The sequence below is a fragment of the Antechinus flavipes genome, chromosome 1 (assembly GCF_016432865.1).
Source record: "Antechinus flavipes isolate AdamAnt ecotype Samford, QLD, Australia chromosome 1, AdamAnt_v2, whole genome shotgun sequence".
In the NCBI taxonomy this organism is placed as follows: Eukaryota; Metazoa; Chordata; class Mammalia; order Dasyuromorphia; family Dasyuridae; genus Antechinus; species Antechinus flavipes.
Genome location: NC_067398.1, coordinates 411,165,618 through 411,179,414, shown reverse-complemented (window position 1 = coordinate 411,179,414; position 13,797 = coordinate 411,165,618).

The window sequence follows — 13,797 nt, the reverse complement described above, 5'->3', positions numbered from 1 at the left end:
CTTAATAAGTGTGTATATACATATACACATGCACATATAACATCCTAAACAGACACACATATATGTAAGCACATTTCCAATAGACCTTCATTCTCAAATGACTTCTTCCTTCTTAATACTGTCATTAATATTTTCCATTTGTTGCTCTGTTCCTTAAAACATTTTCTAAAAGCAATGAAATTTCAATTTAGACTTGTGGAATTATATGTGGAATTCTTTCAAATTCAAACATCTCCTTCATAATATTTTAATGAAAATTAATCATTTCAATAAGAAACATGCTAAACACCTATCAGGCTTTGAAAATGTACATGCAAAATGAGATAGGCCCTGCCCTGAAACAGTTATATTCAATTCAAAGATACATTATATATTTAGATAAAACAAATGTAAGACATAAGGATAGAGAATGGGATTAATGAGATTATAACTGTGATTTCATTGATATATAAAACTCTCTGATGAGCAAACTGATTTTACAAACATAAATTGGCATTATTCTCTAACCTATAGCCTTTGAAATTAGTCTAGGGCAATGATAGGTTAAGTTATTTTCCAAAGATTATATAGTCATTACAAGTAAGAGTAGACTATAAAATATAAGACTATAAAAATACATCAAATGGGTTTTGTTAGGAAGGAGAGAAAGAGGTTTGTTATAAGGAATGCATTTAAGCTGAGCGCTGAAGCAAGGTATTAATTCTATGAAGTCAGAAAGGATAAGGGACAGCTCACAAAAAACACCAAATGGGAAGTTAGAATACACCGTACAAAAAACAAGCAAGCTAGAACACAGAGTAGATTAATGGCAGTAAATTAAAATTAGGCTGGGCAGCCAGAAAGGAGATAGATTGATAAAACTTTTACATATCAGTTTTTATTTGTCCTGCAGGCAATTTGTAATCATTGAAATTTCTTGTTCAGAAGAAGAAGCAACATGACTTGGACTACAAATTTGATGGCTAAATAGGGAGTGAACTGAGGAAAAGAGAAACTGGATGCACAGAAAGATAATTACAATTCAATTTAATATCATATGGCTAACTACTCTTTGTCAATGCACTTTGGGTAGGGCTGGGGATGCATGTTAGCATGTGCAGAAAAAAAGGTATTTCCTGCTTTTGAGAAGCCTTCAATCAAAAAAGAAATGACAATGAGCAAAAGGAAGCTGAAAAGTATTTATAAGGGGGTGTAGTAGGCAAGAGAAGAAGAAGAAGAAGAAGAAGAAGAAGAAGAAGAAGAAGAAGAAGAAGAAGAAGAAGCAGAAGAAGAAGCAGAAATAGAAGAAGAAGCAGAAGGAAAAGGAAGAGGAGGAGGAGGAGGAGGAAGAGGAGGAGAAGAAGAAGAAGAGAAGAAGAAGAAAAAGAAGAAGAAGAAGAAGAAGAAGAAGAAGAAGAAGAAGAAGAAGAAGAAGAAAAAGAAGAAGAAGAAGAAGAAGAAGAAAAAGAAGAAGAAGAAGAAGAGGAGGAGGAGGAGGAGGAGGAGGAGGAGGAAGAGGAAAAAGATGCAGTATAAGCAGCAGCAATAGAAACAGCAGCAGGAGAACAAGAACAAGGAAAAGGAAAAGAAAAAGAACAGGAACAAGAACAAAAAACTGGAAGTAGAGCTTCTTCACATAGTGAGGAGTTCTTAGATGGGGCATGATGAAGAGCTGGTGGCAAATCAAAAGAGTAGAGTATTTGCAACATGACAACTAATATAATATTTCAATTATAAGATTTTCAATGTTTATAAATAATAGGATCATGAACAAAGAGTTACTTGCCATTTTTAAAATTCAATAGCCTTTCATTTTTTCCAATGAAATGTAAAGAGAGATTAAAACATTCATTTTTGTAAGATTTTGAGTTTCATTTTTTTTTCTCTCTCCTACCTTACTTCTTCCTTTCCTAAGACAGCCAGCAATCTGATATAGGTTATTCATGTCCAATTATTTTAAATATATTTTCATATTAATCATTTTGTGAAAGAAAAATCATAACAAAAAAAGAAAAAAAAGAGAAAAACAAATAAAAAGGTGAAAATAGTATGCTTCAATTAGCATTCAATCTCAGTAGTTCTCCCTTTGGATAAAGATGGCATTTTCCCATCTAAAATCTATTGGAATTATCTTGAATCAATGTACTGTTGAAAAGACCCTGAGTTGGTCATAGTGAATCATCAAATAATCTTGCTTTTCTTCATACTACATTCTCCTGCTTCTGCTCAATTCACTCAGAATCAGTTCAGGCAAGCATTTCCAGGATTTCTTAAAGTTAACATGCCCATCATTTCTTATAGAACAATAATATTCTATTACATGTATATACCATAATTTATTCAGCCATTGCCCAATTGATGGATATCAACTCAATTTCAGACTCAAAAATGATGAGACTGCTGAATTAAATGGTATTTACAGCTTTGCAGCCTTTTTGTCTTTCATTTTTGAAAAGAACAATGATATCATAATGTTGGGGTAAAACAGTGAATAATGGGTAATGTTTTTATTTTTTATTTTTTGCAAATTGAATTTAGGTGAGGGAGAGTGGCAAAAGTCAGAAGCTTCTCTCTCTCTCTCTCTCTCTCTCTCTCTCTCTCTCTCGCTCTCTCTTTTCTCTCTTTCTCTCTTTCTTGAGTGATAAATGAACACCAAAGGTAGATGAGCAGTCCTGAAAGTGGCTCATCAAACACTTAGACCATAAATGTCTTCCTATATATTCCATACAACAGATAAAAACAAGTAAACTATGTGGACTTCATATGACTGGAGAGAAGGAGACTAATGAGGAAGATTGTAGGAAGTAGAATCCATAAAACATGGCAAATGTAAATGAATGTAATTGGATGTAAAATGGTGATTGAGAAGAAAGAGTGAAGAATGATTCTTAGTTTACAGATCTTTGAAATTGCGCAAGTAATAGTGATGACCTTTGTCAGAGTTAAGGGAGAACCAACTAACTGCCAATACTACATAAGCAAAACATACAGAATAATAGCAGAAAATACATTATTGGAAATTTATTATTGCTATAGAGTCACATTAAACATTTGATAGATCTCTTCCTTAGTTAAAACTTAGTCTTCGTCATGATGCTAGTAATATGTCTTTCCTTACAGTTAATTTAGGGATATTTTTGTGGGATAGAGTGATGAATCTGGAGTCTAGAAGACTCACAATTGTGAGTTCATATTTGACTCAGCCATTTACTAGCTGTGTGACCCTGAGCAAGACATTTATTCTTGTTTGTCTAAGTTCCTCATTTGAAAAATAATCTGGAGAAGGAAATAGCAAACCACTTTGGTATCCTTGCCAAGAAATGACTCAAATGGAGTCATGAAAATTAAAATATGATTGAATAACAAAAATTAATCTATTCTACCTTTAAAGGTCAGAATATATGGCATCTACTTCTGGAACTCAGGATGCAGAGGACAAGGTAGTGAAACTTTATAATAATACTTTCTGTTCCTCCCTTCTACTTCCCATATCATCTCCAAGTTTATTATGGAGTCAGAGCAACATAGTTATAGAAGTAAGGAAGAGAAAGAGTACCTACTCTACAGGGTGGCCAGCAGTTGACCGTATAGCTAAGCAAAGAGTTATTTGGCAACATAGGCTATAAAGATTGTAGTTCATGTCAGAACATCATCCCAGGTGGGAGAAAATAAATGACTGCATGGTCCAATCTAAATATTTCAGAAAATAGGGGGAAATTTTTCTGGAAGGGTGAAGGCAGGAATTGAAGTTAACTTTTATAAAATGAACTATGTATTCCAAAGTTCATCTTCCAAATACAACATTAAAAGTTGTAAGCGAATATCTGGAAATAGGGTTAGTTTTCCCTACATTTTCATGAGTGGGCATTGTCTACAAACCTGATTCCTATAGAGTAGCATTAACTATAGACGTCTGTAAGGACAGAATCAGTTTTTAGTTTATTTTTCCAGAATGATTGCACTTTATTACTTCTTGTACCCCCTATTTGTGGATATGCAATTGAAATTAACCTCTTTGTCTTCCTTCATTTACTCTTTTCCATAGTATTAGAGGAGGATGGATGTGTATGAATGATTTAAAGGCAGGATGGATAAATTTTGATCAATTTGACCTTTAATTCAGCCTTGACACCTCAGAATCCTTTGCTTCCCAATTTATATTTTTTTCTTACTGAGCCAGCCAATTACAAACAATTGCTAAAACCATCCAATTGTTTGTGTATTTCTCCCCAAAATATAATACAGAAGAACACACAGCTTTACTGGATTGCAAATTCTTGCAATTTTTGTAATAGTTTACTCCTTGTGTTCCCTGGTACATCCAAATTTAAACAAAGTCCATTAGTATCACAGGTTTTGCTTGAATAACAGGACACCTTTGTACTCTGTGTAGAGTCCTGGCATGCATACCTTTATTTTTTTCTTGTAATAAACTAAATTGCCACTTGGCTGATTAGTCTTATTTGGATTTTTAAACCCAACTCCACATATGCTTGATCCAAATAGTCCTACTTGTTGTTCAAGATACATATACCACTTCTTATCTCTGTATCCTTTCAAAGCCTACATGCTGTATCTGAAAAGCTTTTCCCAACATCTGCTCTAGGAACCTTAGTCCCTTTCAAGGTTCAGTCCATGTGCCACTTCATTAATGAGAATTTTCTTGATTCCCCACAATTATGGATTCACTTTTTCAAATTATTATCGTGTATTTATTTTATATTCATATTTATTCCTAATATTTTTCTCCAGCAGAACATATTCTTAAGAATACCATTTAGGATACTTGATTTTTGTTTTTGTTTTCTTTAGGTTTTTTTTTTTTTTTTTTTTTTTTTTTGTGCCTGGTACATAGTCAATTCTTAAAAATTCTCGTTTCCCTTCCCTTTGCCTTTTGTATCCTTAGGGTTTATGTGCCTGACACTTAGTAGGGCCTTTATAAATGGTTATGAATTGCATCTCATCTTAGTGAATAAAGCTCATTCAATTGAATTGCTATACTATCCCAGTGAGCCTACTATTTTCTGAAGCATGTAGTAGTATGAAGTATTCTAGGGTTCTAGGCAGAGATGAAATGTCCCTGAGAAGTACAGATAATCCTTTAAATTAAGTGGACATTTCTATCTCTTCAAGGCTTTACATCCTTGTAGCTTGAGTGACTTTAGTTTCTGGAGCAGATGACCTCTGATTCTAGGCTACACTAGTACTGCTGCTGCTGCAGTACTGCTATCTAGTACTGCAGGACAATTCATAAAAATATCTTTGCTATCTACCCACAGGGTAATCACATTAGTGTAAAACAGATTCCAAGAGTTATGTATGCATAGGTGCTTTCCTCACATTCTCAGTATTTGATTCCTCTTACATGGGCATTAAAAACCAATTCTATATTCTGTGAATATTCACGTTTCAAATAAAAATAGTTAGGAAAAGCCTCTCTATTTTTGGGAAGGTGAGATATAAAAATATCAGTGGAATAAATGTACTTTAACATTAAATTATACTGAGAAGGGAGAAATGGCAAATGTTGCAAGCCCTGCTGGGGAGACAAGAAATTCTCTTGAATGATTTATTGGCTGTCTGCCACTCTCTGAATAGCTGACAGTTAATGCTACATGTAGTATCTTTCAGATAGCATGTGCTCTTTCAAGCAAGTCCATTTCAGGAGCAAACAAGTGAAGATGATTGAAAGGAACGAGTAGTATTTTTCTTAATTTACCCAAACACTTACTTCAAAGGTTAAAAACAGTCACAAAATCATTCATGTTTGACTGTCAAAATAATGTTATTTTCATAGGATTTTTTCCCCCATCTCAAGAGATATCACTTTACCTTTTGAAAAATGACTTGCCTAATCATGTATAATTTCAAAACACCATTTAAAAAATCACTTTCAAGTGCTTGATGATTAGAAGTGGTCCCAGTGGTTCTAATCTGTATCTTTTCAAAAATTGTAAGCAAGCACTGAAGTATCCTATGTATTAGTGGAGTCCAGGAGGGAGGTGATGAAGAGTATATATATATATGTGTATATATATATATATATATATATATATATATATATATATATATATATACACATATATATATATATATATTCCTTCCTTCCTTCCTTCCTTTCTTCCTTCCTTCCTTCCTTCCTTCCTTCTTTCCTTCCTTCCTTTGTCCCTTTTTGTTTTCATAGGGGATTATATTCTTGCCTGCAGAATATAATATGTTTTAATAAATAAATAAATAATAAATATAAACAAACAAAAATAAATAAATAAATTTTAAATATTTGTTTTTTCTTTATTTGGTGATATGATTGGTATTCCTGCTTTTTTTTATTCATTTGATGCATAGTAAACGTTTCCAGCTTTTTTTTATATTCTGTGTATCACTGCGCTCTCTAATACCAATTCCTACATCTACCAAAAACACCCCCAGAGTTGTGATGTTAACTACTTGGAATGTTTGCTATTTAGTAATTATTAAAAAACCTAGGATGCCCAGAACAATGGATCCACATTATGGCTGTAGCCCGTGCTTCAAGTCTGAAATTTTTTGCAAGCTGCTTCTTACTTTTGACTCCTAATTTATGAAGAGAATGTGCTTTAATGCTAGATGCATCTCTGCATGGTAGAGTTCATATGAGAGCTTTGGAAAAGAAAATCATTCTTCAATCTTTCTTGGAGAAGCATATAGTTACAGACTTCTTTTAGGGGGAGATTTAGAGAGAATTTGAAGAGACTTTGGGAAGTGACAGATAAAGTATTTGCTATATCAACATTTCTTTGATTTTAAGTGTAGTTCTTTAGAGAATTTGGAGAATTTCCCTTTAGATGAACATAGACATTTTGCAGTAGGGAGATCTTTTATTCCCTCTATATCTTTTGTAAATTCCACTGTCTAAAATTTATCAAAGTTGTGTGTTTTCTACCTAATTTAATATATTTGCTTCTTACTCACTGTTTTTGATAGTCTCCTATGCAACTAACATTTGGTGGAATTGTAAATGTGAGTTTGGATTCACTCTTTTTTCAATAAGAGATAATGGCAAAGAAAGTACAATTGCTTTTTAATCTAAATAAAAAAACCAACCTCTTGATCATTAATATTTAGAGGGATTAATAGATATAATTGTCAGCTGGTATCTCATTCTCTCAAAGGAGAACACATCACTCTTTCTTCTGCTTCCTTCCATGCAGAATCCAGTTCCCTTGATATGTGTGAACAAGATTTCAGAGATACCTATCAATGTATCCTTGAAACCCTTCTATAGACATCAATTTAAATCATGTCTGTTAATGAGAATGAAAATGTAAAACATTAAAATATATGCTGTTATACATTTCACAAATAGGGAGCCTTTCTTTGGATATAGCTTCTATTAATATTTTGAGATCACCAACTTCTTTTGCATATTTATTCCATGAAAAATGTTAGTCTCTTCCTCTAGGTATTTTAATGAATTGCAATTAATTACTTTAACTTGTGATATGATGCTTCTTAGTGGGTTATACTTTTTATATAAATGCCATTTTTATCATTTATTGTGACTTACTCAGAAAATCAATGCTATTATGACCTCATATTGATATATTAAATATTAAGATTATTGAGCACTTGATCGAAGTCTTTCTTGACATTTATGTGTTAATGGTATTCTCTCAACTTAAAGTAGAAGCTTTTTATGGAAATATTTTTCTGTTAATATATGTAAAGAAGTGTGAATTGTTTTGTTTAGATTTGCAATTTTTAAAATTATGAACACTTTTTATCCTTACTTTTTTCAAGATTCATTCTTCTGTCATTTATTTAATATTTAGCAAATATATAATATAGCTGTAATCATGGTAAAAATAAAAACTTTTTTTCAAAGTTTCAGGAAAAAAATTTCCTTTCTTTTTAACTTCAAAGGTGTGTGTGTGTGTGTGTGTGTGTGTGTGTGTGTGTGTGTGTGATGTGGGCATAACTTTAACTGGATTCTCAAGAATTTAATTACTAGAAAGCAAAAAAAAAGAAACAAATGTGACACATCGTCTTGTTTGCTTGTTTCTGTGCTAGTCTGTGTCATTAGATGAAATATTGCAATCTATTACTTTATATAAACATATTCTGTACCATGGTCATATACTAAAAAATGATATATTGCCTCAATTATCCTTCAAGGCTACACATTTTTGCAAGATATATTCCCCTGTAAGATAACACCTCAGAGTTATCTCAAAATACTTATTTCTACCATAGAGATTCATGTGGTGTCTTCCACAATTCTCTTTTGGGTAAATGGGTAACACCCTCTACAGAGCATTGGAAAGGTATTTCTTTTGAAAAATAATCTGTCCCAGAAAACCATTCATTTCTTGAGAAATGGACAATCCAAAACAGTAATCACACATACAATCATGCAATACAGATATCACTTTCCATATCTAGGCAAAGGCACCTTGTCTCTCTACCATGCAAACATGGTAACTGGGATGACTGACTCTGGCTTCTTCAGAGATAAAAAAAAAAAAGTTCCTATAACATAGTTCTCTTGGGGAAAAAAATCAGACATACTGGTATCACTGTTGGTTTGGAAATGTGAATGAATTTAATGAGATTTCTGTTTCCAATGCTAAAATCAAGGCTATTATTTTCCTGGAGTGGTGGTGTCCTTCTCATTCGAACAATTATTTATTCAGCAGCTGGCCTCATCAGGATAATCTAAAACCTTGTTCTGTGACATTGAAGGACAATTAAATCTCATAAGTAATATCATAGAAGGAGGTGAAAGGAGTGAATGGAAGCATATAAATTAAATTTTATTATTAGTTACATTTTAAGACCAAGGAACTGAAATCCCAAATTGACTGTATTTGAGTAATAACTAAGTCTGACAGCATCTTTATTAACTCCACATTATACAAATTGACCAAAATGTGATTATAATGGTTGCTATGTTTTACATTAAAATATATGGAATATATATATTTTATTTTTATTTTATATTTTATGTTTTATATATAATTTTATTATATATGAATTTTATATATATATTCCATATATATATATGTATATATCTATAAAGTTAATATGTTTTAATACATATTTACATAATACATGGTTATAGATATGCCAACCTATATATATATATATATATATATGTATATATATATATATATATATAGAATAAATATAGTCATTTTTTTTCCTTAACAGGGAGGGGTTTTATATATATATATTCCATATATATATATGTATATATCTATAAAGTTAATATGTTTTAATACATATTTACATAATACATGGTTATAGATATGCCAACATATATATATATATATATATATATATATATATATATATAGAATAAATATAGTCATTTTTTTTCCTTAACAGGGAGGGGTTTTATATATATATATATATAAAACCCCTCCCTGTTAAGGAAAAAAAATGACTATATTTATTCTTCTCTTTTCTGGGGCCATTATCAGTCATTACAATTAGATAGAATTAGACTGTTATTAATGTTCTTTTCATTGATGTTATTTTATGCAATGTATTTATTGTGTTTTTTTATGGTTGTAGTTCATTTTTTCAGAGTTCATATTAATCTTGTCATGTTTCTATGAATTCCTCATGATGCTATCCTGTGATATTACTCCATTAAAAAGTGCTAGATTTGGAGGAAGTGAGTGTGGCATTAAATTCCAGGCTTACCATCCAATAATACTATTGTGGGCTGAGGTTTCCTTGGAGATGATAAAGTTTGCATATTGAATGTTCTTTTCAATTCTAATTTCATGATCCTATCTATGAAAAGAATGAAAAATATTTATTAGGTAATCTATGTTATGCACTCGAAACTCAGTCTATAGCGATCCACTCGATTTTCAGTTTTGTTTGTCTTCTACAAGAAAAGGATTTACTATGCAAATTTTGAAATCTTTCTAATTGTCTTTCTCATTAAAATTTCTGGGGGTGGGGAGGAATATGAACATTTTACTCACTTTCTTCATAAAGTTCCATGTTATTAAAAAATTGCGCCACTACCCATTTTTGCCTGTGATATATGACTAATAAATTCTTGTAACTGTTCTTATATTGAGCATTTCTTGTTTTAATTAGGTTGTAATTTGTTGAGTATGCAATAAAATCTTAGGATTATTGTTTTTGTCTTTTTATTAGTAGTGATTTGGAACAGTCTTTATTATAAGAATTAATAAAGTGCTTTGTTTTGAAAGCAATTCATTAGTTTTGACAATTTTTCTATTGCTGAATGACTGTCTTATTTCTCTGTTTACATCTATGTTTGTATATTTATGTATGTATACATACATATATACCCATATTTACATATATGTGCATATTAATATCTTAAACATCAGTCTCTTTTAATAATTGCTTTTTGGTATCAAAACACATGAAAACGTAGCTTTCATCATTCACCTTTGCAAAACCTGGTTCTCCAGATTTCTCTCTCTTCCTTCCCCCAACTCCTATCCTAGACTGGAAGCAATCTAATATATATAAATCATGTAAAATTCTTCTATACATATTCCCACAATTATCATGCTGCAGGAGTAAAATCAGATCAAAAAGGAAATGAGAAAGAAAACATAACTAAAACAGCAACATAAAAGTGAAAATACTATGTTATGATCCACATTCAGTGCTGACAGTCCTCTGGCTCTCTTCATCAAAAGTTATTGAAACTGGCCAAAATCACCTCACTGTTAAAAAGAGCCATGTTCATCAGAATTAATCATCACATAATCTTGTTGCTGGATAAATGTTCTCTTGATTCTATCCACATCACTTAGTGTCAGTTCATGTAAGTCTCTCCAGGCCACTCTGAAATCATCCTACTGTTCATATCTTATGAACAATAATATTCTATAACATTCATATAGCGTAACTTATTTAGCAATTCCCCAGTTGATGGGCATCCACTCAGTTTCCAGTTGCTTGTCACTACAAAAAGGGCTACCACAAACATTTTTGAACACATGGGTCCCTTTCCTTCCTTTGAGTTCTCTTTGGGAATATAAGCCCAGTAGAAACACTGCTGGGTCAAAGGGTATGCAGAGTTTAATAACTTTTTGAGCATAGTTCCAAATTACTCTCCAGAAGGGTTAGATTCGTTCACAGTTCCACCAACATTGTATCAGTGTTCCAGTTTTCTCACATACCCTCCAACATTCGTCATCTTTCCTGTCATCATAACTAGTCTGACAGATGTGTAGTGATATATCAGTTTTCTATTTGCATTTCTCAGATAAATATTGATTTGGAGCACCTTTTCATGTGACTAGAAATATCTTCATCTGAAAATAGTCTGTTCATATCCTTTGACCATTTATCAATTGGAGAATGGCTTGAATTCTTATATATTTGAGTCAATTATCTCTATATTTTAGAAATGAGGATTTTATCCACACCTTTGAATGTAAAAATGTTTTCCCAGTTTATTGCTTCCCTTTTAATCTTGTCTGCATTAGTTTTGTTTGTACAAAAACATTTTAATTTAATATAATTAAAATTATCTCTTTTGTGATCAATAATGATTTCTAGTTCTTCTTTGGTCACAAATTCTTTCTTTCTCCACAGATCTGAGAGGTAATCTATACTAAGTTCTTCTAATTTGTTTATAATAGCACTCAATGTCTAGATCATGAAGCTATTTCGACCTTATCTTGATATACAGTGTTAGGTGTGAATCAATGCCTAGAATTTGCCATACAAGTTTCCAATTTCTCAGCATTTTTTTTTTTTATCAAATAGTAAATTCTTACCCCAAAAGCTGGGGTCTTTTGGTTTGTCAAATACCAGATTACTATAGTCTTTGACTATTTTGTCCTGTGAATCTAACCTATTCCACTGACTAATTAGTCTATTTCTTAGCCAGTACCAAATGGTTTTCATGACCACTGCTTTATAATATAGTTTTAACATCTGACACAGCTGATCCACATACATTTTGTTTTCATTAATTCTCTTGAAACTCTTGACCTTTTGCTTCTCCAGATGAATTTTGTTGTTAATTTTCTAGGTCAGTAAAAGTTTCTTGAGGGTTTGTTTAGTATAGCACTAAATAAATGGATTAGGGAGTACTGTGTACTTTATTATATTTGCTTGACTATCCAAGAGCACTTAATATTTTTCCAATTGTTTAGATCTGACTTTATTTGTATGGAATATGTTTTGTAGTTTTGCTCGTATGGTTCCTGACTTTTCCTTGACAGATAGATTCTTAGATATTTTATATTATCAACAGTTATTTTAAATGAAATTTCTCTTTGTAACCCTTGCTGTTGGATTTTGTTAGTGATGTATAAAAATGCCAATGATTTACATGGATTTATTTGTATCATACAACTTTGCTAAAGTCATAGATTTTCTAGTAATTTTTTAGTTGATTCTGTTGGATTCTCTAAGTATACCATCATATCATCTGCAAAGAGTGGTGATTTAGTTTCCTCATGACTTACTCTAATTCCTTTAATCTCTTTTTCTTCTCTTATTGCCAAAGCTAATATTTCTAACAAAATATTGAAAAGTAATTGTGATAATGGGCAGCCTTATTTCATTCCTGATCTTATGGGAAATGGTTCTAGCTTGTCCCCATTACATATGATTCTTGCTGATGGTTTTAAATAGATGCTACTACCTATTTTAAGGAAACGTCCATTTATTTCTTTACTCTTTAGTGTTTTTTTTTAAATAGGAATCGATGTTGGATTTTTATCAAATGCTTTTTCTGCATCTATTGAGATAATCATATAATTTTTGTTAGTTTGGTTATTGATATAGTCGATTATGCTGATAGTTTACCTAATATTGAACCAGCCTTGCATTCCTGGTGTAAATCCTACCTGGTTTTGGTGATTTATCCTGCGGATGATTTTCTATAATCTCATTGCTAATATTTTAATTAATATTTTTGTATCAATATTCATTAGGGAAATTGGTTCTATAACTTTCTTTCTCTGTTTTCATCGTACCTGACACCAGCACCATATCTTTGTCATAAAAAGAATTTGATAAGACCCCTTCTTACCCTAATTTTTCAAATAGTTTATATAGTATTGGAATTACTTGTTCTCTGGACATTTGGTAGAATTTACATGTAAATCCATCTGGCCCTGGAGATTTTCTCATAGAGAGTTGATTAATATTTGTTTTATTTCTTTTCTAAAATGGGACTATTTAAATAATGTATTTCCTTTTCTGTTAACCTAGGCAATGAATATTTTTGTAAATATTCCTCCCTTTCATTTAGATTATCAAATTTGTTGGCATGTTATTGGACAAAGTAACTCCTAACTATTGCTCTAATTTCCTCTCATTGTTGGAAAGTTCTCTCTTTTCACTTTTGAGACCTACAATTTGATTTTCTTTTTTCTTTTTTCTAATCAAATTAAGTAAAGTGAAAATTGTATATTTTGATCGACATTCAATCTTCATAATTTTTCTGTGAATAGTTGTGTGCAATGGTTGACTTCTGCTCACTTTATTCAGCATCAGTTCATATATGTCCTTCCTATTTTTTTCTGAAATCTGCTCATCATTTCATATAGAATAATGGTATTCCATTAAATCCCTAAATCACAGCTTGTTTAGCCATTCCCCAATGAATGGGCATCACTTCAATTCCAGTCCTTTACCAATTCTTATTGCTTTCTACTAGAGGAATCAAAAAACAAACAAACAAACAAACCACCGAAAAGGTTTCCTGGAGATTGTGCTCCTGAAGCTGCACCTTGAAAGAAAAGAAAGAATTTGGTAAGGAAGTAGATGTAGGTATCACATGCAAGCATTCAAGAGAATGAAACCTAAATCTTCAAAGAA